Source organism: Cavia porcellus, unplaced genomic scaffold (genome assembly GCF_034190915.1).
Source record: "Cavia porcellus strain 051 isolate PalLab524CR breed Dunkin Hartley unplaced genomic scaffold, mCavPor4.1 scaffold_1, whole genome shotgun sequence".
Lineage (NCBI taxonomy): Eukaryota > Metazoa > Chordata > Mammalia > Rodentia > Caviidae > Cavia > Cavia porcellus.
In genome coordinates this window covers 29,733,443-29,759,306 of record NW_026947484.1, presented here as the reverse complement: position 1 = coordinate 29,759,306, position 25,864 = coordinate 29,733,443, and the positions used below count along the sequence as shown (strand labels likewise).

Here is a 25,864-nt window from a genome sequence, read left to right as displayed (position 1 = left end):
TTCCCCTTCATGGGAACTATGTTCCTTTTTTGCTCACCAAAGTTGAGCACTATGTTTGACATGTGAATGGCATTTGATTCATACTAGTTATTCAGTTACAGAAAAGAAGAGGAAGGTGGCTTTTTGTCAAGTCACTCTCTCCCTAACACTATATCATAACTTTTCTTTTTAAAAGTTTCACTGACATCTAATAGTGTACATTTATGGGCTACAGTTTAAGATGTATAAGCAGTGTCCAAAAATCAAACCAAGGTAGACAGCTTTTCCATCTCCTCAAGCATCTGCCAGTTTTTTGTTGGGAACTTTCAAATCTCTCTCTTCTAACAATTTTGAAATAAAATAAATTTTAGTTGACCTTACAATCTATAACACAAGCTTCTTATCTTACTGCATTTTAGTATGTGCTATCCAATTTCTTTCAACATTCTAAATCTCTAACTTGATTAGCATCACTTGAACACTATTCTACCCTCTAATTCTGAGAACTTTTTAGCTAAAATATTAAGCATTAAAATTTTCTTAAACATATCATTCTTTTTGATCTGCCTTTGTTCTAAATTAATTTGCTCTGCTATGAACTTCCACAGTATCCTTCTCTTTCACTCAGTAAACTCTATATCTGCAATTATGGGTTTAAAGTTCAGTCTTACCCTTTAAAAAGCTCACCTACTTGTTTCCACTGAATCTTTCCAGTGCCTCACATACAACAGATGCTTAAATTATATTTGGTGAATTAAAGTACCTTGTGTTCTTTTCAATATTGCCTTAAAATTCAATATACATTAATATTTTGGTTTGTAACATGAACAATGTGCATATTTACATGTATATTTCCTACTCTGAGATAGACCACAGTTGGATTTTAAAACACTATTCCCTTCCTGCTAGTGATTCTGCTTTAAATGACTTTGGCAAGTTATTTCTGGAGAGTGTTATTGTACTGAAAGACAATGTAAAATACAACCAATTACATACTACAACTCCCTGACATGAATCTAGTAATAGTATTTAAATTAAGCAAAATTAAATTAAGTAATTTGAATACCATATAATGGCAGAATGACTACTGTTAAAAGAAAATATTCAACATTTTTAACCATCAATAAGTTATTGATACCCTTCTTAATCTCCAATTACCTAGGTGTGAATTTGTCATCTCTGACTTCTTCAGGTAACCCCACTTGCCCACCAAACTGCTAGTGTAAAGTTTTGTTCTACCTTTGAAATGTCCAATGTTTTGTTCCTCACATCACCCAAACATGGGAGGCAGGGAATATCATGGAGTACCTCCAGTTATTCTAAAATAACATTAAGTATATCTCTATCAAATATGCTATTGTCAGGAATCTCCCACCAATCCAGTATACATTCTGGTCTGAATAAACCAAAGGTCCTAAGTGCTATGGAATCCTCTATTAGGGAAACAAAGATGAATTTCTATAGTCTCCTATTGAATTTCTCTTCACCCCCCTCAGATGGCACATTCCTCAGTTAAAATGTGCTCATTTGCACATTGCAATCTCTTTTGTTAAGTATTAACCAAACTAACACTTTTAAAGAGAAGCCAAAAGATCTAAAGTTTCTCAGAGAATAATTGTAACTTAGGTAAATTTATGTTCTTCAGAAATTAATTCATTCAACAAAGGCATATTGAGGCCCACACTAACAGGTGCTCTGGGTTCTTGGGAAAGATATAGCAGTGAATCAAAAGTAGTTTTCTTACGCAGCTCACAAAAAGGATGTGTGTGTGTGTGTGTGTGTGTGTGTGTGTGTGTGTGTGAGTGTGTGTGTATGCATTACTAACATATCTGACGTTTCCCATATCCTTCTTAAAATCTCCATATAGTCAGGAGGTATAATCAATAAAGAATGAATATAGTTCTTTTACCCTTTATACCTGAAAATTTATCTTTTTCCCCTTGTTTGTAGTCTTTCTCATACCTCTATGTGAAGTGTTGGGAACAAATATTTCATTTAAAGGAGATAAAGCACTGTCATCTTTATTCTCCCCTACAACATACTTTTGAATTGGGCTCAATTTTACTTGGCAAACCTCACATATACTATTTGATATTTCCCTATCAACTCTCAGATGAGGATCTCAAAATGTTATCATATAACACTTACTAAGAACTGACAATGTGTGAAATGTCATACAGAGCTGAGAATTAGTCTTGGCCACTGCTCAGTGGGTTCACTAATGCAAACTTTAATTCACTAAGGATACCAAAAACTTCCCAAAAGAGCTATTAGGACAACTATCAGAAAGTTCAAATTGCTGTCTCAAGGTCCCAACAGTGGCAGTAGTACCAAAAATGAAGAGCCCAATATAAAACCTACCCATTTTATGTTATGTCTTTTAAAAAACTAAAAATTGAAAATCAAGGCATTTTAACAAGTTATTTAATTTACTTTCAGTTTACAGTCTCTATTTTGAGTCTACTTATCTTTCTTAGGGTCAAATATTTTCTGGTTGCTCAAATAATATACTAGTGTATTACCAACCTACCATGGAGACCTCTGTTTCTTCACTGATAGTTTTATTAGCTATAAAAGATAAATTCAGTACATCTCTCCAAAATGTTTAAGGTTTTAAAGTAACAGATTACTTTCAATATCATCTAAACCTTTATAAACAGAATTGTGTACTCTGCTTTGTGCTTCTAGCAAAAAAAAATGGCAAAATTTTTGATTTTCACATAGCATGTTCTCAGTTTGACATCAAAAGCTTGTACATTTAGAGCTTAATGGTCTTTTTACAAGTTACTTCAGTTTATAAGGTACACTTAAGGCAATTAGGGATCTAGATGTGTAGCATAATTTTCTTCCCTTCCTTCTTTCTCCCCTTCCACTCTTTGGAAATTTAGGAACCATATGATTGTATTTCACTAAGCCAAACTCTTATTTAGGATGGCTCATAAGAAAATTTTGTGAATGATGCTGGCTATGGTGAGCATGGAAGGCATTCTTGTATTGGGCTAGTCATTTTTTAGTTTCCTAACAATGATGAGCCACAGTGACAAGTGTTCTATAAAATTCAGAGTGCATCTTGATCATGTAGAAATATGAATCCAGTTTCTCCTTGAGGCTTCAGGGTTGGTTAAAAGAACCAAAATATACAACAGGGGGAAATGATTTGCCAATTTACTGCTTAGGACTCAATTTTAACAACAAAGTAATATAGCATGAAAACCTGGTTATACAACAGCACTTGGCTACACAGAGGACAGCTCAATGAGCTCCTCTTGGCTGGCTTGTCACAATGACTGACACTTTCTAATATTGAGCTGGAAATAATATGGATATTTAATACTGCAGCGTTTACATCAAATAGAAGCAAAGCGCTATTGTTTATCAGCAATCTACTTCTGATGGCATGAATCTATATAGACATAATTATTGTTGAATGATGAGCTCTGATTTTCACATTATGGCATAAACAAATCTGCGAAATATTCACAATGTTTCATCTTGTGTGATCTGAAAAACCTCATAAAGCCAAATTCTCAAGTATTTCCTAGGCTTTCCACTTAAATTTTGACTAAAATTTACCTTTTAAATCTCTTATGCCACTCATGAATTTTTTACACTATCCATCTGTGCTTTGCAATCTCTATTCTCCATGGTTCCACATTGTTTTGGCTAACTAACGGACCCATATGTTGCCTTAATGTATTTCTGCACAATGTTTGTGCTTTAAAAAAAAACCACAGGGAAAAACCACAGGTCTAAATAAGCTATAAAGAGCATCCACATACAGTTAGACTGTCTTTACTGAGTCTGAGGACATTATGATTCTGCTGCGACAAGCAGCATTTGTCTTCATTTTGTCTGACTGTCCTCATGTGTTATTATTAGTGGCTGTCAGGCTGAGGCAGAAAAAAATAGCATCACTTGAGTAAGAAGTTGAATGCATAAATGCAATACTACACATGGTGGCTGAGGGCAAGGAGTAGGTTTGAAATGCTCACACGCGAATACTAGAATGAGGAAATTTAAAAGTGAAAATCTGTACTTGGCAAAGTGAAGAGAGAAAAAAAATGACTTTCTTGTCTATAAAACAAAGTGAAGGCTAATTATTGACAAAAATTTAGCAGCCTCTGAATATCTTTGAAGACCATCTTTCCAACATGTCAACTTAGCTTTAATTGTAAGAAAACAAATATGTTGGAACATTTGCCTCCAGTCCAGTGTTTCAGATAATGTTGACAAATATCTTGCATCTTAAAGTTAAAGCTTCAGTGTTCTAAAAGCAACTGGAAAATACATCTTCTGCAAAACCCACCTCTGGCCTGCGTGTCTTCTCCTGCTTGGATGTCAGCTGCTCCCACAGACTCCCTCCACCTCCTTGCTTCTGAGTTTTCTCCCCTGAGCCTCTTGTCACTTCAATAACCAGTTCAGCTCGCTTCCTTTTTTCATTATTAAAATAAGACAAATCAGATTATCATAAGACCCAGAAATTGTTACACTCAGCTCCTCATCAGATAGGAATACTTTAATTACCCGGAAAGTAGATTTCCCTCTAAAAATAAATTTATCTTTATCTTCTTATTTTCCTATCTGAAAAGATTATCTTTCCCTCTAGTCTCAATCGTGGTCACTAAACAAAGATTTTTTATCTAGCTTTTTTCTTAAAGCACTTTTAAAGAAGCAACTCCAGTGGATACAAGCAAATAAGGATTTACCTTTTCCATCAGCAGCATCTCACGAGGAAAAACGCAAAGGTATTTTCTGCAGCTTTCTTCAGTCACCACCCATAAAAATCATGTTTTTGAATTATAAAAACACACCTTTCTATTACATGCACAAAATTTTCAAGTGTATAATGAAAAAGTGATACTATGCTAGTAAATTGTAACTAAATAATCACTTTATTATTTTTTTCTTACCTTGGTCATTTTCCTAATGCTATTATTAAACTCTCAATCTCTTTAATCATATTATCTTTAGTCTACATTCAGGCCCAACCTAGGCAACCAGTCACACTGGCATTTTGCTTCTTAAAGCCTCCCCTATTTTTATATTTTTCCTGGTTATCATTATCAAACATTAGTTTCATCTCAATTTCCTACAACACACAATGGAGTGCATTACAGTATCAATTTAAGCTGGTGTTTAATATTGCACTATAGTGCTAATTCTTTTGTGTGTATACATGATGTATCTTTCCACCTAGACTGTAAGTACCTTGTGGGTGGTGAGATTTTTATCTCATTTGTTATAATCCATAGCACCTGGCCCTGAGTAGATGGTGATAGAATAATTGATAACAGATGAACAAAGGAGAGCTTATGCTAAAATAACCAATTTGCATATCGTAGGACAAGCCTCTGGTAACATATTAAGAAACAGAACCAAGAGCAGGGCTGTCTAAAGTGATAAATGGAGCCCTCCATAGAAGATCAATGATCGAGGAAATATTCAAATGAAAGTGTTTCAATTCCAAAAGGATTTTTCCTAAGCATTTCTCTCCCATATGCAAACCCTTACCCCCAAATAAATAAAAATTGAAACTGAGAAGATCCTAAACAGAACAAGTTACAGCTATATTAATATAGTTTCTAAAAAGTTATCAACAGAAAAACACAAAATTTTTGTAGAAAAGAATGCAAGAGAGGGGGAGAAGGAACCTACAGAAATGTTTATTTTTAAAAAAATTGATTGATTTGACTGTCCCTTTAAAAATAAACAGGTTATTATCAGTGCCTCAAGAAATATCTCTGTGAAAATTCTTTGGCTTAGTTGTTTACAGGCTGCTTACTACATATGTTATATGTTATAGGTGGTCCTAGAAACATAGGTAGAGAATTAGGTGGACTGATGTTATTGGAGGACACAGATTTTATGATAGTAGTAAATGCCAGCTTCTTTGTTTCCTCTTGCATTTGTTTGTATAATTAAAGTGTATTTGCTTGGGAAAAATCCTGAAGGGCTCCATTCATGGAAGTTTCATTATTTAATCATATGTGAACTCATAAACCTTCAGTACTAGTGTGTGTGTGTGTGCGTGTGTGTGTGTGTGTGTATGTGTGTGTGTGTGTGTACACACACATGCCTACAGGCACACACATACAAATTTTAGTCCAGGGAATAAAATCCATCTGTAGGAAGGAAACTTCTGTTAAGACACATGAAGTTCTCTGCCAATAATTGTTAGACAGTTCTGGTTTTTAGCAAAAATTTTACATTACCAAGTACAATAGTAATAGAGCCTTATTAATGATTGTTTCATTATCTGTTCCACTTTAATCAACTCTCTTTGTTATGCTATTATTATTTTTTTTAAAAAGGCATCCATACTTACCAGCTTGCTTATAAGAGTAGTCCAGAAGAGGCAGATGATGTTTTATACAACAACAGCATCAAGGAACTGGTGGCACTTGAGAGGGGAGTCTAAGAGACTTGGTACATTTGTCACTTTGAATAACTGGAAAGAATTAATAGGAATCTAGACACATTATCTTCTGAGAACTTTTATAAGCCATTTTCTGCTGTTTTTCTATCACACAGAGTTGGAATAACAATATCCTGGGCCATGCACCATCAACACCAAATTCTAAGAAAATATGTAAGTGTCTTTGGTGGGTCAGGCTGTGATACATTGCAGTTACATTTGGGAGGACATCCTAGTGTTCCTACTATATCTTTGCTATGAGTCAGGCAGTTCCTATCAAAAATAATTTTTATGACTATTTATTCAAAAGTATTTGTTTACTAATAAATGATTTCTGAAGATATCCTAGATATATTTATTTACTATTTCTAGTTATGAGGAAAAATTTTCTATAGTCTAAGATAAAATAGACTCTACTTTAAACTCTTACTTAGAAAATTTGCATCAATTCGGCTCAACAGGGTTCTTCATTACATTTTCTTATGTACACATGTCCAAAAATCTGAAGTATCAACTTTTAGCCCCATTTTCTTAACAGGAATAATAGAAAAATAACAGCCCTTGAGGACACTAAAGCCACAGAGTCTCATCTCACTGCAGTTAAAATTTTTTCTTCTCCCCAGAAACTCCATTTCTGTAATTGGAAACTATATTAAAACAACCAAAAATAAATGAAGTAGAAAGGAAAAAATTAAAGCTTATAAGAAATATGCAAGTAGGCACAAATACTGATGGCCACGAGTAGAAGGTATAAGTTGTGGAGAAACTATTAGATCTACTCTTCAGCTTTTCTCATTTCTACAAAATGAGAAATTTAATTCTTGTGATGGAGAAAGAATAGAATTTCTGTATCTCTGATAGAATTACTGTCATTTGCTACACAGAAAAGGAATATTTTAAAATTTATTTTTTCCCTGAACATTTAAAGGAATCAAGCAAATAGAACAAAATCTGTTCAATAGTCCTGGACAAATATATATTTTAGAAATAGATGGCTCCTCCATTTAATTACTCAAAAAATCTATCAGTACAAAAATAATTTAGGTTCACCTATGTTTCTTTTTCCTTAGCAATTGAACAGAATATGTATTTTTATTATTATGTATTACATGTATTATACACTATATGGTAGAAACCCCTTACCAGAAACATATTATGAAAGTAGAATCACTGAAGATTTTAATAAAATCCTGGAACCAGATAAAATGTTAGTGCATCTTCTAGTCTACTGGCCTGACTCCATCCGAGATAAATTATTTTTTTTCCTGTGGAGATCTCCAGAAAATGGAATCCTTGTTCTTCAAAATCATGTTCTCACCGTCAATCTTATCAGGGAATTTATCACTTATGTTCAACCTAATCTTGTATGCTGAAGCCTATCTTCTGTAGCTTCCTTCATGTGAAGAGGAAGCTGGTTCTTAAGTACTTATTGTATGCCTGATATGTGCAAAGCTTGATTTAAAAGTACAGAAAGAAGCTGTCTGTGGAGGTATTTCCATATACCTGTGAATGAAGACATCATGGAAACTTTATGGAATTTGAGTGCTAGAAGAAAGTTGGATATTCAATAATTCCGAAGAACAATTACACTTTAATTCAGACAAGTTTTATTCACTAGATAACAGCAATAAGTACTAAAGTAGACTACATAGAAAGGTTTTTTTGAAGTAGGATTAATCAGGAAAACCATTCTAAAAATGGTAAATTGGGAGCAGCAGCCTATAGGATACAAAGCACATATAGTGTCAAGAAGGACAGAAATGGATGGTCTGAAAGGAATCAGCCAAAATCAAAAACATGGAACTGTCAGGCAAAGCTTTTTACATGAAGGAACATGATTCCTTAGAAAATATAAAGAGCTGTACTATGGAGTACCCACAGTCAAGATAAAAAACCTATGGATTATTCAGAAGAATGCACTAGTCTATGTCATTGATTTTACTATGATATCTCTGTAAGCATGTGATTTACATGTAGGTAATTTACATACAGAATTTTACTGGGTAAAGTTTAAAACAAGTGTTTAATAGAAGGTAGGATTAAATAATTTCAGAAAAATGTCCGCAAAGAATGGACTTCCAGGTGAACTGTAAAGAAAATATAAGTTAACATAAAGTAGGGAAGACAATAAAAAATGAAAGTTTGCTCTAAGTGGCTAGAATGTGGTTAAGTTAGGCTGGAAGGCTAGAAAATGCCTAACCCAGCAACAATAGAAAGATAAAAACATTTTATTCTTGTTAAAGTTGAAATGACTTCTAAGACTTTTGCTTCTTCTTTTTGTCATTTGCATGTGTGGGTTTATATTTCTTTGTAAAGTTGATGGATTTTTCAATGAAGCCAATGTGAAACTCACATAAACTCTGTGGGAAAATGTAAAAGATCTGCTTGATAAGGGTGTAATCTACTCATAAGTTCAATAGAGAATGAAAAAGCTCCCACTTACAGATGAAAATTACAGATAAATCATCTCTGCTTGTTTACAGGAATTTGCACCTTATAAATTCAGATCAGGGCTTTGTATAGCATATGAAGGACATACATTATAGCCATGAATAGAATATTATGATCCTGGGTCACAAAATTGATTTGTGCATGGAATTTTTGCTTCACATATCTCAGGAATAGTTAGAACACTGCATTCATACCTGATATGCAAAAGAGGACTTGCTTTTGGTGTGTCTCGGAGATTGGAAAACAGAAGAGGGGAGATTTTGCATCTATTTTTGTATCAAATTTTTGTATCAAATATTTTGTGTCAAATTTTGTATCTATGTTACTATATAATTGTACATTTTTATTCCCTAATTACAATTCAATATTGTCTTTATTGTTTAAATATTGTTTCCCTCTACCAGTAACTGTCAAGAGGAGGAAAAGTGTCAGGATCAAACCTTCCTATTTGCCACCAGCAGGAGATCTAACCTACAGCCTTTGAAAATTTCCTCTCAATACACAGCCTCACCTTAGAAAGTAGCTTTCCAGTCTAGTACTGTTCTGTAGTAACTCCTGTAAGACATCAGTAATTAAACTCTCAAAATGAAATTTAAAGAGGCACTATCACATATAGTAATTTTGGAAAATAATCTGTACAAAAAATTTCAAATGCTTCCTAGATTTGAAATAAAAACTTCAGTGAAAGGTACTAGGAATGATGCAGCACAAATGCTTCCTGTAAGAATTTAAAATAACTTTCAATCAGATGTTAAATTTAAGCTCTTTTTTCCCCCTTTGACTTATTCATGATACAACTGAAGGAACTTCCTACCTGATGCTCCTTTACTATATTTTATAGGGATTCTGTATAATTTAATTTTATATTTTAAATTCTTAAGTAGGTTTATAAGAAACTCAAGAACCCAAGCAGGTTAAGAAGACACTCCATCAACTTACACTGAATTGGGAAAAGAAAGCACGTGTTTGTTGCTGGATTGACGTGAATTGTGGGCCGAGCTTTGATCCAGTCTTTGCTCTTTCCTATCTTCCTGTAATCACTTAAACCTGTTTGTTTCTTTATTTGAAAACATAAGCAAGATGACTGGAAATCCTGTAATATTTACATAGCACGAATCTCTAGCTAAGAACATAATGTGTTTTCTGGGATTCTAAGGAAAAAGACAAAGAAAAGAGGAAATATCTGTTAGAAGAGGAAGCCAGATTTTCATTTATGGCTAACATGAAAAGAATGAGCCAGGAATTATAGTACCATTTTTGAAGAGCAGCATTGGGGAAGTAGCTGGGATGTGATGGCCTTTGTTCCACAGCTCTATCTAGAAAGAAAGGAATTTTTCTCTAAAATCCTAAAGATCCTACATTTGATTACATCAGTCCAGTAGCTGAGGGTAGAATTTAGATCAGGCATAAAGAAGACTTTACATTCAAACAGTCAGAAGTCTTTTTAAGGGCGCATACAAAGTAGAAACCTTAAATAAATTTTTCTGTCCTCATAAGCTACCCATGCTCATGGTCAACCCGTTTTTGAGGGCTCTCGTCCTAAAATAAGAACCTCTGTCACCTGCCTGTTCACACTAGCCTTCTCTGTGTTGCTTGCTCTGATGTATTTCCCTGCAGTGACTTCCATATCCTCAGCTTCTGATGCCCCGCACGCTCAAAGGCAAGGAGCTAAAGGGCTCACTCTGGGCTTCTGCATTCAAAGGCTGCAAAATCAATACATATCTCCAAAAGGTAGATCTGAGGATGCTGGAGTTCCTAAATACTCCCAGTTACTCTGAAGCAAAACTGCCTCAATAGGAGAGTCACACAACAGACACAAGTGGGGCCATGCCCTCATGCAGCTTCCCGGGACCTGTGGCTTAGAAAAGGATAAAGAAATGACATCTGTAACAAATGGAATTTTTTAAAAAAGCTTTGAATTTTCCCAGAAAAAGAGGAAGAATAAAAATTCACTTCAGAAAATGGCAATGAAGAAAGCACCACCCTAGGATGACAAAGAGATACAGAAAGAAAAAAGCAAGTAAAAATATCCAAGCAAGGAACTGTCGTTGAATACTTTGGCCAGAGACAAAGTGACCAGGTAATATCACCCAGAGAAATCTAACAAAGATCTTAGTAAATTGGTGAGCTTTCATATTTGTATTTCCTTTTACAGGAGCTGGCTTTATTTTCTAGCCCTTGCACTTAAAACAAAATCTGTCCTTAATTTTGTGACTAAATTTTTTTTAATGATTACATGGCACTAGACTAGGACACCTGAAGCCAAGACTGTCCATCTCTGTATTCCTGGCACTTAGCACAGGTCCCAGCACATAGTAGGCTGTAGTAATTATTTATCAAACAAATACTGGTAATTTTATGATTTATAAGTTACTTCCAAAGATACTATGGCTTAATACCAATAGCTCTGTTATACAGCCTTATTATCCCCATTGCACACATAAGAAAATAAACAAGGTTAAGTGGTTTTTCTAACCCCATATATACTTAGGAGCAGAAGTACCATTTGAATTTAGATCTTCTGATCCTTTCAAGAACAGTGCATCTTTCTTTAGACACTGTCATTGGCTGTTAAAACTGGTAAATCACTTTGGAATAAATTTGGCAATACAGACCACTAGCAATGAAAACACATGAAACCATTTCAATCATTTCTTGGAATTGAGTCAAAGAAAAATGTTACAGGTGAAAGGAGAAAAAAACTATATAACAAAGAAATTCAAGATATACAACATGGTATTATTTTGTCAAAATCAAGTTAACTTTAAAACATGAGAAGTCTAGTTAAGTAAATAATAACATGTCAACTTGACTTTGTTGGAAAGCTATCAAAGTATCTTAGAGATGCTGTAAAAATTTTAAAACTTGCAATTTTAGGTGTAAAAAATTCTAGACTGTGTTTTCCCTGTGATTAAAAACATGCAAACTGACACAGATGTAGAGTCAAACTTTAAAGGTGTCATGTTACTTATCTTTAAAAATATTGTATATTGAACTGTGTAATGTCTAAATAACTAGAATTGTCTAAAATGGGAAATAATAGCACATCCTACAGCCCTTCAAGGGGACAGTCATAAACATATCAGAATACAAGCAGAGAGTAAACACTAAAGGAATTCGGAAGAACTGGCATTCATTGTCAGATAGAAGAACCAGGGAAAAATGAGTGGGGAAATAGCTAGGTAGCATCGAAGCTGAGCAAGACAGAATGGTTAGAACTGGGAGTCATAACCTGAGTTCTAAAGACTGACCAGATTGGGCTCAAACAGCTGCATCACTGAAATCACCAAAGAACCCAGAAATGCTAGAATGAGAAGGGATACAGAAATATTAACCACGGCTGGGCCAAAAGTTAGGTAGGCACTCCTTTTGTGATGGCCCTACAGACCTGTACACTTGGAGAAAAAGTGGGGACTGCACTGAGAAATAATGAATTTTCTAAACTCAGAGATTGATTTAAATATATATAATTATAATAGTTATTATTAATCCAAGGACTGTGAAGAGGGCAGATGAAATAAACCAATACTTGAAGGCAAAAAGACAGAGGACAATTTAGGAGTCTGTAGTCTCTAGCAATCATTTTAGTATAAGGAAAGAGTCTGAAATACTATGACAAATATGGAAAGGACAGATGAATGGCACCAAAATCGAAGAGAACTGTCAAAGGTTTAAATAAACTAAATGTATTGCATTCAATGTAAGCCTCTAGAAATTTAACTGCCACAGAAATTTAACTATGGGCAGTAAAGCTGCATGAGCACAGTCACATTTGGAAAGTTTAAGTACCACAGAAAGACTCTTCCAAGAGTTTCTTTTATTTATTATTTTTAATTCCTTGGACTTATGCAGCTTCATGACAACAGACCAGAAAAGGATTAATGAAATAAGTCTATACATATTTATAAATTGATTTTATTTATGCAATAATTTTGGAAAAAAAAATCAACTCAACTTGGAACTGCCAGGTTAGAGCTACAAAGAGGGAAATAAAGTGCCCCAGTGATTTACAGCTTAATGCATTCCTCAATTCAATTAACATATCAGCTTCTTGCAAAATATCTGATATATCCAAAGATTTAACAGGGGCATCTCCTGCATTTCTTTTTTTAGCTGTCCATTTTAGTTCTTTGTTCTATTGAGCTTTTTGGTACAAAGCACGTAGTACACAGAACAATGCAATTCCATATCCAGTGGGCTCTCAAAATCCACATGGGTATTTCCTTCTCTGATATTCAGTTGGGGTTAAAGTCTAAAAAGGCTAGGGTCAGAACCATCTGGAATCCTAGATAATGAATGAATCTCAGGGAACTTTCTACATGTGTTTTTCATTTTTATAATAAGCTAATAAACTAAATAAACCCTGCTTTCCCACATTTCAATAGGTATTGGTAAGGGAAATGTTTACAATATATATCGTGTTTTCTATTAAGCTAGTACTTTACAACATGGGAAGAAATGAGAAGAAGGAATAGGTAACTTGTCATCTTTTAAAATGATAAAACTATAGTAGTAATTATATTTGAAGTTAAGATGAATCAAACCCCACAATCTCTTCCTCCTTCAACATACCTATTTTAATAGGATTTTTCCATTTTGGGAGGGAAGTGTTTCAAGATGACCAATAAAAGAAGAAAGGAATTATTCTTTTGTCATCAGTTCCATTGTAGGTACTAAGATTTTCTATTTACAACACTGCTTCTTTTATCAGGAATGATACTCGGTACATCTCAGAATGATTAGGTGGAGGTCCTCAACCACAAACTTACAAGTTGCTGTACTTTTGCTTTCTAAATAATTACCTGGAATTTATAAAGTGACCCTACCTTTGCTACTACTCAGCAAGTAATCAGAGATTTAATATGAAAGTGGGCAGCATTTAAATGATTTTATGAGTTAGAGAATTTAAGTCCTGGGAAAAGAAGTTATATACCTCCCCAAAACACCTGGTTTAATCATTTTTCCATTGCTGAACCATTTGTGTTCAAAGATAACACTGTTTATTAACAAGATAATTGACAGTTATTCTCCCTCAAGATTTTCTAAATATCCTACTTTCTTCCTGATTATTCCTTCACAGAAGAATCAAAAATATTTGTCATGGAAAACATCAGCACCATATTAGTCAGATGCCATTCCCTAGGCCTTGGTAGTTTCATTCCGAGCTGCTTTGTTCCTGGCCTCTTCCTTTACAAACGAAAGTGCCTAGGAAACTGGTACCCCGTAAGCACTGCCATTATGATAAGAACATGAGCTATGTTTATAAAGGAAACATGACCAGATACCCATTCCGGTTTAATAAGATAATTGAGAATTACCTCACTCAAGGTGTTCAATGACCAATAAATGTTTGGATGATGGCCAGTGGCCTCTAAATATATGGGCATTTGATGATGAAATGATGTTTGGCTGTTTCCCAGAAACAAAAAAAATAAAAAAAGAGCTGAGTTATTTTTTCCTCCCTTTCTCTGTGCATGGCATAAGGCTAAGCATGAGTTAAAGCAAGGTTGGGTGAGGGACAATCTGTAATCATTTGGGTAATGATGACATACCCAACCTACTTGGTAATATTTTTCTCCTCCATCTTAACAAAGGGAAAACTGATTGGGAAGGACCCAACTGTGGCAGGAAAAGGTTAGATCTAACTGTGATGATCTATGGAGGATCGCCTAATATTCAGTCAAGTTTTCATGACTAGATTTTAGAAACTGAGGAACAGAGGGTAAAATATGGGGAAGAACACATCTCTCTACTGAGTGCACTGAAAGAAGTCATGCATGTTTACAACATCTTCAATTAGAATTTTTCTTTCAAAGTGTTAAGAATTGTATCTCTATAAATACATATTAAACAAGAACTGTTTAAGGAGCTGTATTCCAGAAACTGCCTCACTGGAGTGTCTTACTGTCTGTCTGCTTGCATCCTCAATCTTAATCAAGGAAGCAATGTTTTAAAAAAATTCCTTTATTTTGCTGAGTCAGAACTTTTTGATGGTCTTGTTTTGTTTTTCTTTTTCATTTCACCACTCACAGAGAGAATCACCAGAGGCTGTGAAGCATCTTATTGATCTATTGATACTCTATGTGTTTCTCCTGTGTATCCTGCTTTTTAAAAAGTGGTACAGTGTTCATGGGAGTCACATTAACTTCCTCCTCACGTTAGATGGACAGGAAAAGGCCACAGCCCCTGGGGATATCTGTGTTTAGTACTTACATCCATTTCAAACAAAAGTTGGTAGGCAGGAAGAACAATAAAAAATTGCGGGAGGATGGAAAACACACACACAAAAAAAAGCCGTGAAGTTTCATAAAAGGAAGCAAGCAATAATTGATCAGTTTGCATCTATGAAAGAGAATGACAGGATTGGAAATGAGCCACACTTCATTTCTATTATTTTAAATCATACACCACTGCTGATATTTCAGTGTTTTTGACTTAAAAATTGCAACTCTATGAGTAAGCATAAAACTAAGAACTGGAAAAAATTTATCTAAAACTGAAACATATGGAAGGAAAAGACATCCCAGTGAACATACTCTTCCTCTGAGAAGCTTCACAAGTGGCATTAAAATCCCTACAGGCCTGGAAGTACCCAGGTCCAGTAGAGCCAGATAAGATGGCTTTCATACATGCCTAATGTCAAGAACAGCATATGCTGTATCGTTGCTGCAGCTTTTTGAGTTCTGTGGGGAGTTATAAAGGCTCATTGTCTCCACGGTGGGACACATAACATCCAGGGGAGGGAGAAAAATAAAACCATGCAAATGCATCATCTTCTGAAGAGCTTCAGTGAGAGGAAATGTAAAGTTCAATTTGCAACTCTGATGATTTGTAGGTCTCGAGCCAAGTTTACAGGGAATGAAGCCTTACTTCCCTCTATACTCTAAATCTTCTGAGTCTCAGCAGGGGTTGAAACAGTTTCATATGAAAAAAACCAGGGCAATTATTAGGCCCTTTGAACTGTACTGTGTAGGGCAATTCCAGTGGGATCATGTGTTTATAGGCAAATTAGTAGCTTCAATGGTTTACTGTTAAACTAACAAGTCATTAGAAAGGTCTGCCCCTCCAAGCACACTCTCTAAAGGTATTAATAAATTTTGATTCTCATTCAGAGAAATGCAGCAGCTGGTTCAAAGCAGTGGACCTGACCTCTCTGTTATACCTACCCTAAATGTAACTAAAGAGTAAAAACCATCAGTAATTACATTCTGTGGGTTTCACACTGTGGTATTCACTGCATATTCTCTTCTGTTCTACTTTTATTTTAGTCTTAGTTTATTTAGTTTTATTTATTTAATTTGATATTGACGATATTTGATTTTGTAAATATTTCTGAGGACCATGTGATGTGATGATACTTGTATACATTGTGTAATCATCAAATTGGGATAATTGGCATATCTACTATCTTAATTATTTATTATTTCTTTGTGGTGAGAACCTTTACCATCTTCCATTCCATGTAGTTTGAAGCATACAGTGTGTATGCTGGACTGGATGAGATACTCTTGCAACTGTCTAACTGTAACTTTTCATCCACTGATCAACATTTTCCCAGGCAATCCCACTCCTAGCTCTCCCCGGCTTCTGTTATACCAATCTACTTCCTAATTTTAGTATATGTGCTGCCAAAGTGAGCACCAATTCCACTTTCAGCTTCCAAAACATCAACTTTTTTAGATTACACGTGTGAGTGAGACCATGTGGTATTTGTCCTTTTATTCCTGGTTTATTTCACTCATTCAAATGTCCTTTAGGCTCATGCATGTTGTTGCCAATAACAGAATTTAATACTTTTTTATGACCATATAGTATCCAGTGTTAAGATACAGTTTTACGTAAAATTACTTTGCCAATTCATGAGAAGATACATTCTGACTTACACTCTTTAAAAACAGAGAATCACAAAATGAAGGGCTAGAGGGCTCTAGTTGCCTCAGGATTACTGATTCTCCCTTCTCAGGAAAAATTTTTCAGAACTTCATGAGGTGTACAAAACCAGAAAGCTTATCCAGGCGGGGTGATACTCGCCTGTAATCCCAGAATTTGGGAGGCTGAGTCACAAGGATTGTTGCAAGTTCAAGACCAACCTGGGCTAAAAAATGTACTCAAGGCCAGCTTGAACTGCATAGTTAGACTTTGTGTCAAAAAGACAAAAACTAACTATATATTTTTAAAAGTTACATTAGATTAGAGGAATAGACAGTGACATAGGGCCCTTCATGGGACCAACAGATTCCTGATTTGGGATTACTTACAAAGCAAGAGAACAATTCCTTTTTTTGTCTTCATAATCTTTCCTGTCTCTGCTTCTTAATTTTCTCTCCCTTTCTCTCCATCTCTTTTACCCACAATTCTTTTCTCACCATACATACTAGTATTTGTTGACTATTTTATTAGGGAAGGAATGATAAGGGAAGGGTGAGTCAAGGCTGAATATGCTAAAATGGCCAACGAACCTCAGACTGACTATAAACACATAAGGAATAGATTCTGCTCTAGTGACTATATTCCTAGGAGAAAAGCCTAATTGTTAGTGTATATTCTTGTCAAAGCTCTGATGACATGCTACTTTCATATATGTGTGTATTTTTTTTTAAACAGATGTATTCCCCAATTCAATCTTGGCTGCTGTAAAGACAGAAAGAAAGCACAGGGATTATTTCCTTTAGCATCCTAATGAAATATTTCATATGTTTTAACTTGAGATGGTTTTGTTTTGAAAAACACACTTCCTTCCTTTCCTTGTTTTCTAATTAAAAAGTATACTGTAAAAGGCGATCCACTAGGTCTCTCTCTTTTTTTCATTTTCTTGCCCAAGGGGTAGTCTAATAAAAACTGGATTCAAATCAACACACTAAATAATAAAAGAGGATTCAAACTAATACACTGAAATAACACATATAGCTGTTTGAAAAAAATAATACCAATGTAAGACTCTAATAGCCTGAATTAAATGTTGTCCAACAGGAAATGGCTAAACGGAGTTCTAAGATGGCTTCTCAATGAATAAATCCAAATTATTTATTGTTACAATGAAAGTAACCCGTGATGAATCTCTACCATGTTTCTATAGAAGCTGTGAGACTTTTGAAGATGAGACTCGTTAGAAGCTCTTTACAGTTCTTCCTAAGATAAAGAAAAATACCCCCCAAATAATTAAGGTGCGTTGAAACTTGTATAGCTGGTTTCCATTGCTTCATGAGGGCACTCTATTCAGAGGCGTAACCTTGTCAAATTCATCAGCGTACAAAGAAGCCTTCAGGTTCACGGATTCCTTCACATTCATTCTTTATATATTTATTATTTATATTCATCAATGCATAGAAGGATTAAATGCTTCAATATACAGAATATACTGTATTACCCACTCCTGAATTACTTCTGAGGTGAGAGGAAGGAAGAAAATGTCCTTCATAAATCGCATCATTATTCTGGCCCGAGGAAGATCCAATTTCAGCTCTTATAATGTTCTCTTCCTCCCTAAAGGATTGAAAACACCTCCCCATGCCATGGGGCGCTGAATTATAATAGTGCAAAAGGATGCAGCTGACAAGGAGCACAAATCCACGTCATCCAGGTAGCCAGGACAGAGAGCTGCAGCACCATGCAGCCATTCCCAGCTGTTCCCACCGCAGGTAAAGCAGGCAGCCAACACCACAGAGCTGGCAAGAAGCAAAGCTTGCTGTGGAGATCAGCAGTCAAGAACAAGGGCTTGAGTAGACACAAAGGCAACAGCTCATCATTCTCCGGGCTTAGTGAACGGGCCCAAGGAAAATGCAGACATTACAATACAGACAAGGGAGAACAAGAGCAACTGGACAGACAGACAAAGGAGGCCAAAACTGGAAAACATCCTCGTCTACATCACCAGTCTTCCAAAGAGGGAAGAACCCCTTGCACAAGTTCAAGTCTAATTTGTCAGTGAACACAGAGTCACCTACTTCTAAATCGCTTTCCAGAGCGCATGGTCTGTCAGTCTATAAATTCCTATGTCACTTTCATAAAGAGCTTATTGTACAGACTTTCCAGGCATCTTTAAATAAAGATACTGTTAGGGTTAGAAAGATATTCCAAAATGAAAGTCTCAAAAGTAAAGTTTCTCACTTTCTCCCGCCCTCTTATCTCCCAATTCCCTATCCCCACGGTGGTTACAGAAACAGCACTGCATTTTCCCCGAGCCAGTCATAAAGTCTAAAAATATTCCTACAGTCCCCCCCGCCACCTTTCATGCAACAGCCAGCTATAAAGAAATTAAGACCTTCATTCCAGAGGGGTCCTACCCTATACCCAGGAGGGAGAAATGCTACAACCTAGGGGTCAAGAAGAACCTGAAGCCAGATTCTGAAGTTTCCACCTCAGTCTGTTAGTATTAGATCATATCCTTTGTGTCTAACCATGTTTCTCTATGGATGCCTTTGTTTCATTGAATTCAAGTATAAAAACTAGGTTCACGTTGGGTTTTTGATCTTCAATATGAAGTCTCTTGTGTCACATAAAACTATGACCAAATAAATTTGTTATGCTTTTCTCTTGTTAATCTGTCTTTTGTTATAGGTCAGTGGTGGTGAATCTTTCATTTTCAGTGATACAAACAGCTCACTGAGGCACACATATGATAGGTTCACCACCACTGTTACAGGTATTTTAGTCATGACTTTTTATGATGAGCAAGAAAAGGGGTCACTTCCTACCCCCCACTTAGAATATGCAAGATGGAATCTGATAGTCACAGGAGTTAAAACCAGATTCTCATTTAAAAATGGATTTATTTCTACAGCAGGAAAATATTACTTTTTATTTATTAATAGCTAAAATAATATCTCACATAATAAAGCAGATAATAGCTATAAGATCTAATAAAGAAAAAAAGCAGAACTTACCAATAAAATCTAATTTACCCAGCGTGATGTCTGTCTGTGTGTGTGATATAACCTCAGTCAAATCCCTGTCATCTTGGATACCAGATCCAGAGGAAAGGACAAGGATGATGCTCCAACATTAAATATTTTTGTCTCTTACCCTCTTAAGAAGGACACCTTTATCCCCATGAAGACCTGGTTTCATTCCTTCAATCCTTAGGGATTATTAAGGACCATGAGCTACTTTGACTTGGAAGGAGCCATTGTCAGTCCTCCCCGCTAGACTAGGAAGTGCTCTCAGAGAAACAGTTCGCTTTAGTGCTCCCTGGGCCCTGGAGCCTCTGCTCTCCTGGTCAGCCAAAGGACACTGTACATCATGAATGCTGCTATTTTACTGCATTATCTTTATGACGTTTGAATATGGTTGAACTTTTCTACACAAATATTGGTTGTTACTGCTTAATTAAATTGTTTAGTGGGAGGATGTGGGACTGTCAGATGTGAAGTTACTGTTTTCATGGATAATGAGAGAACTCAACCTGCTATGGTTAAAGAAAGATAATAAATGACATTAAACTGACCATCTGGATGCCTACCATCATTACCCATGGGCCACAATAACAGTTAATCCCTCCAGGTACATCTTCCAGTTTATGCTGGAGGAGGTGAAGTGCAATCAATGAAAGTAGAGAGTGGGTGGAGAAGATAAAATGCACAAAGATTAAAATGGTGCCATTGTCCATTTATGACCTCATAATTTTACTAAGTCATTTAATGAAGAAATTGAATGCAAAACCCATATAATTCCATTTAAATGACCAAACCCACATGCAAACTCTGTGGCTTTATATAAGCTACAGGACTTATATCAGCTATTTACCACTTTATCGGTGATAGAATAATAGAAGCGGGTGTTGCTGTTGGGCTAAGTGGAATACACTCACTAAGCATTTTGTAAATCTATCACACTGTTCTATCAGTGATGTATTGTACCACTGTATTTGCCTTAGACCTAAGTTATGAAAAAACAAATCACAAACCTCCTGCCAAGCATCAGAGAGCGAGGTCTACATATCTTATGCTCTTTTAAAAATGTCTATTTATAAAAACAAACAAGCTTTCCACTGTACTTGGGAGCACTGTTTTTACATTAATCTGAAATGAAAAAAAACTTACAATTTTCCTGTAAGCAAATCAGGTTTCCATGTTCTAGTTCATTTACTCTTTAATATTTTCAAACCTTTGTGGGTTTGGAAACATTTCTTTTAAAAAAAAAACTGCTAGAATTTTAGGGATTATGCAATGAGTGATAAAAAAAAAGAAAAATGAGATGTAAGATTTTGTCTAGTACTTGAGACTGTTCACAGATCTCTTCTGGCGCTCCTCTTTGATCTAGGAATTCTTAAGCCCCAGCTGGTGCCAGCTTTCAGCATAGACTATAAATGGATTCACATACAGAAGAATGGAAGGCACTACCCTCCAGCCCTATTTCATATACTCATAGCTGAGGACTTTCCCTCATATTATCTGCTAGAACTTGAGCAGCCACTGACCCGATATACATGACCTACAACCCAGTAGCCCTTATCAAAAGGAGGTGCCTCTCTGAAGTGATGGAATCATAACTCTCTGAGCCAACTGTGAAGGACCCTGCAGCCAGCACTGGGACAAATAAAAGGTAAATGACAAACTTTCATTGAGAGAATGCAGACATGAATAAATAAAAGACTCTTAGGATGGCGACTGAGTTGCAGAAAACTGGCCGTACCACCAGGTAAGAGTTATGAGAGCATGGCAGGGATTCTTAGGCTTTCTCACTCTCTGACCTGAAAGCGTGGGGAAGGATTAGAACTGTAGAGACAGGGAGACTTCTCAGGGCCACAGGAGAAACCAGGTGGTTCTTCAGGCCTGTGACTGAGCACAGAGCTGGCATGGAGAAGGCAAAGGTCTAAGGATGTGTCTCGTATCATTCAGCTCATCTTACTTAGAGAACTACTTTTCAAAAGCAGAGTTAGAGCTTAGCCTAGCCCAAATAATACTGTATTGCAACTCATTTCTTGGTGGTCACACTATTTAAAGTCCCAATTTGATTAAAAAATGCCCGTGAAGACCTTAGGACCCACAGGACACTACTAAAAAGAGTACACGCTGCTTTTGAAAAGCAACTCAAACGTCAGGCCAATAGGTTTTTATGAAATGCAGTTTTCATGAGATACTTAAGTCAGATGTATAAAAGAACTACTGACTATAACATGTGCTCCAGAAAGGACTGTGTGGTTGACAGTGGATATCAGGCCGTCCATGGCTTTGGCAGATGATCACTGTTTTATGGGTATGCTTTGGTCTTTAGTGTTTTTGACCAGGCCATAAAAAAATAAGGGATTTTGTTTCCTTTCAAATTAAAAGAAAAACATATGGCATTTAACTTGAAATACACTGTATTATTACATCCATGCGATCCTGGGGGCTGTGACACAGCTGGGGACAGTTTTTTCCACATAAAGGTGCAGGTACCTCCAGCAATAAAGGTCACAGCAGGTGCTAGGCAGCAGTGAGTTCTTCTGTGTACTGTGTTGTGCTATCTCTGGTGTAGGCTGACTCTTTTTGTGATATTATTACAAGATGAAAACATGCAATAATAAAAATCTTACAATACTTGATAATGATTATTTATTGGTGTTTTATATGCATCCTCTCATTTAACCTCTGGAACCCTGGCCTGCTTTTACATAGATCTTATTATGGCACTCAGTTTACAGGGAGGAAAAGAACATGCTCAAAGGCATGCAACAGGCCTGGAGCTGGACCACAATCTCCTGAGTTCACAATGGCAGGACTATGCGTTGCTAATTAAATGTAGCTGTGTGTGTGTGTGGTTTTTTTTTTTTTTTTTTTACAGTACTCTTAAAAGCAAAAGATCCACCAAATGATAAACTTCCAATATTAATGTTTCTCTACTCAATAATACAAAGTCTTGTTTTCTGGAGAGCAGGTAGATATATGTAGTTTCCTGGAAATGTTACAGGAGTTCCTGAAAGTTGAGGTTGAAATGTGACCCTGGCCAAGGTAACAATTCACCTAGGGACAAAGGGACAAAGATTTCTCATCCTATACTCTCTTTGGTGGCCTTTGACTATCAATGCTTGAAGATGGAAATCCAATTTTCAGACTTGCCATCTTTCTGCAATTAAATTAACAAATATTGCAAGGTACATCACAGGCCTATTTTTCAAAATGCTCTGAAGGATAAAATGATTTCTAAAAGGCAATTTTCTAACATTTTGAAAACGGCTTCAGTATGCTAACTCACTAACAAACTACAAAGGACCTGTTATAACTTTGCATTCTGCAATATCTAATGTGTATGATATCTAATGAGGCCACTTCTTTTCACTTGGGAATTCGTTTTCAAGTGAAGAAAAAAACACCATTAGAGAAAGGACAAAAAGCATCTAAGTTGATTAAGAAATTCAGATAAACTTTAATGGAACTGAAATAACCTAAATAGCTATGAAATGCTTTGTGTGACATATCATTGTAGGCTAAAACACATATGCACACAGATGTACACACACACACACACACACACATGCACGCACGCACACACGCATGCACATGCACATACCATCAACACAACCACCATCTGCTTTTACTAACTGAAAATGTTTCCAAGTGCTGCTGAATATAGATTGTCTAGGACAGGCAAAAGGCTTGCAGAGCTGAACTGTCCTTTAGGTGAACCAAGAGTTCCTCTGGTTCTGTTGTTTATCTAAATTCTAGTCCACATTCTTTCTAGAGTCATTTGTACTTTTGTTAATTAGGCTCATTAATTTATCTGGCAGAACAATTTCACAGCAAGACCATACCACTAATTTTCTACCCAATCACTAGTCTGTTTTTTTTTTGTTCTTAACACTGTGAGGATTTAGATTTAAAATAACCCCATATACTGCCAGAAATATGTTTTATTCTTTCTGGCCTAACTAGTCAGAACTTGAGTTGGATTTTTTTATGAGGCTAAGGTATGAGCAAGATTTCCACACTTGTAGGTGGACACTTATTATTATATCCCTTGAGCTATTTTCTTTGTTTAGTATTCAAATATTATTTTTAGAGTTTCTGAGTACTTAGATTTGTATATTTCACTAATTCATTTTAATCCTATGATGAATTAAAAAATCATTTGGGCTAAACATATACTGATTTTTTTATATGAAGGATCAAACTCACAACCTCACTGTACTAAATTTAAAGCTTGAAAAAACTTTAAATTTCAATTGACACAATAACTGTGCACATTTCTGTACCATTTCAATACATGTATACAATATATAATGATCAGATCCAGTTATCCATTTCCTCTAATCTTTATCATTTCTTTGTTTTAGGCATGTTTGACATCTTGTACTAAGTTTTGAAATATGCAATTAATAATTGTCAAGCACAGTGACCCAACTGTGACATAAAACATTAAAAGTCACCTGCGCCCTGTAAGTATTCACCACTGTCTCTGTGTTCTGCCACTGCCCTTTCTTTTCCTGTCACTGGTAACATTTATTGTATTCTTCACTTTTTTGTTTGCTTACTTTTTTTCTTATTGTTTTTGAAACAGAGTTTCGCTATATACTTAAGACTGGTTTTAAATGCCTCATGTATCCAACACTGGCTTCAAACTCATATCAATCCTCCTGCCTCAGCCTCCCAGGTACTGAGATTACAGGCATTGTAAGACCCAACTATTTTACTCTCTACTTGTATGAGATCAACTTTTGAAGCGTCTACATATAACTAAGAACACGTGTTGTCTTCTTGTGCCTAATTTGTTTTCCTCAACATAAAATGCCCTAGAGCCACATTTTTAAAAATAAAGAAAATTCTTATAAAATTGAGAAGACGAAAGAAAGTAAATAACAAACTTAATTATCAGAGTAACACCTACGTTTTTGGCTAAAGCCTCAATTTTCTTGGGGAATCAAAACTAATAAGATAAAAAAATTATAATAATGATAGGTAATGTGATAGTACATTGGCTTATGTGAGTGCTTTTATACTTCCTCCCTTTGGACTTTATCAGTTCTACTGTTTTTCAATTACAAAAACTGAGGCACAGTTACAAAAACTGAAATGGTTTACTCAGTGTCACACAGTGAGGCTCAATTAACAGTTGAGCCTGGTACCGAATGCAGGTCATCAGAGTTTATCTACACACTTAACCACTACTTCACCCTGTCTTTGAATTCAGATTTCTATTAAATATTAAGAAGTATTCTTGACCTAAAGAGAATGAATTAGAAATGAGCCAAAATAATTACTTACAAAAGAAAGGAAATATTTATTTTATTTCTATGGGATAGACAGCAGCAAAGGCCTAAATTTGAACTACACACAGCCAGGGGTTGGGCCGTATTTTAGGAAGGACTGGGGTACTGAATGCCTCTTAGTCCTGTCTGGCCCTCACGGCACAGGGTGCTGTTCCTTCCGTGGAGGAAGAAACGTCTACAGGGCTCCTCGGCTTTCACGGAGGCAGGGAGTGCTGAACAAGTCTGTTTGAAACAGATGTCTCTTTGAAAGTTTAATGGAGGCTTTTTCCGCATTCTCCTTGTTGCTCTTTAGGAAACAGCCTGCATACTTTCAGGGACATCCGCCTTATCTTGTTCTCCTGGAAAAGGCAAGCACTCCATGTACCGAAGGGAAAAAAAAATCACTTTGATCATGCTGCCTGCACTGCCCGAGTCTCTCCATGAACAATGTACTTATTTTGAAAGTTCATCCTCACTAAAGAAAACTAAGTATATGTGACAGAGTTTGGAGCAGAGTTACCTCTTAGACATTTTTCAGAGTAATGTTCCTGAACTCTTTCAGAAGCGACCCAACTGTGTCATATCTAAATGTATGGTTATCCTCAGCCAATAAAATATCCTACAGAGTGTCCTCAAAACAACCTCAGTAAGAGCCCATTTTAAGATACAAAGCAAGATAGTTCCAAATCTTAATATTCTAATAAGTAAATGGTCTAACAATTGGGAGTTAATTGTCACAGTGGGACAGTTGAAAAGATTTATAATCATGGCCTTTATTGTCACAATTAATTTTCATATTGTTATAAAATATAACAGGAGTACCCTAGAGTTAAAAAAAAAAAACACTGTGTACTCAA

General features: G+C 35.8%; 1 protein-coding gene and 1 non-coding gene across 19 annotated transcripts in view; both read right to left on the bottom strand.

Moving 5' to 3' along the window:
• Positions 1-25,864, bottom strand: part of Npas3 (neuronal PAS domain protein 3) — an 815,093-nt gene that overhangs the window by 370,126 nt on the left and 419,103 nt on the right. The window lies entirely within an intron of this gene.
• On the bottom strand, positions 17,448-17,559 carry LOC111757401 (small nucleolar RNA SNORA31). The gene has a single exon (XR_002791761.1). It is a non-coding gene; the product is annotated as a small nucleolar RNA SNORA31 (small nucleolar RNA).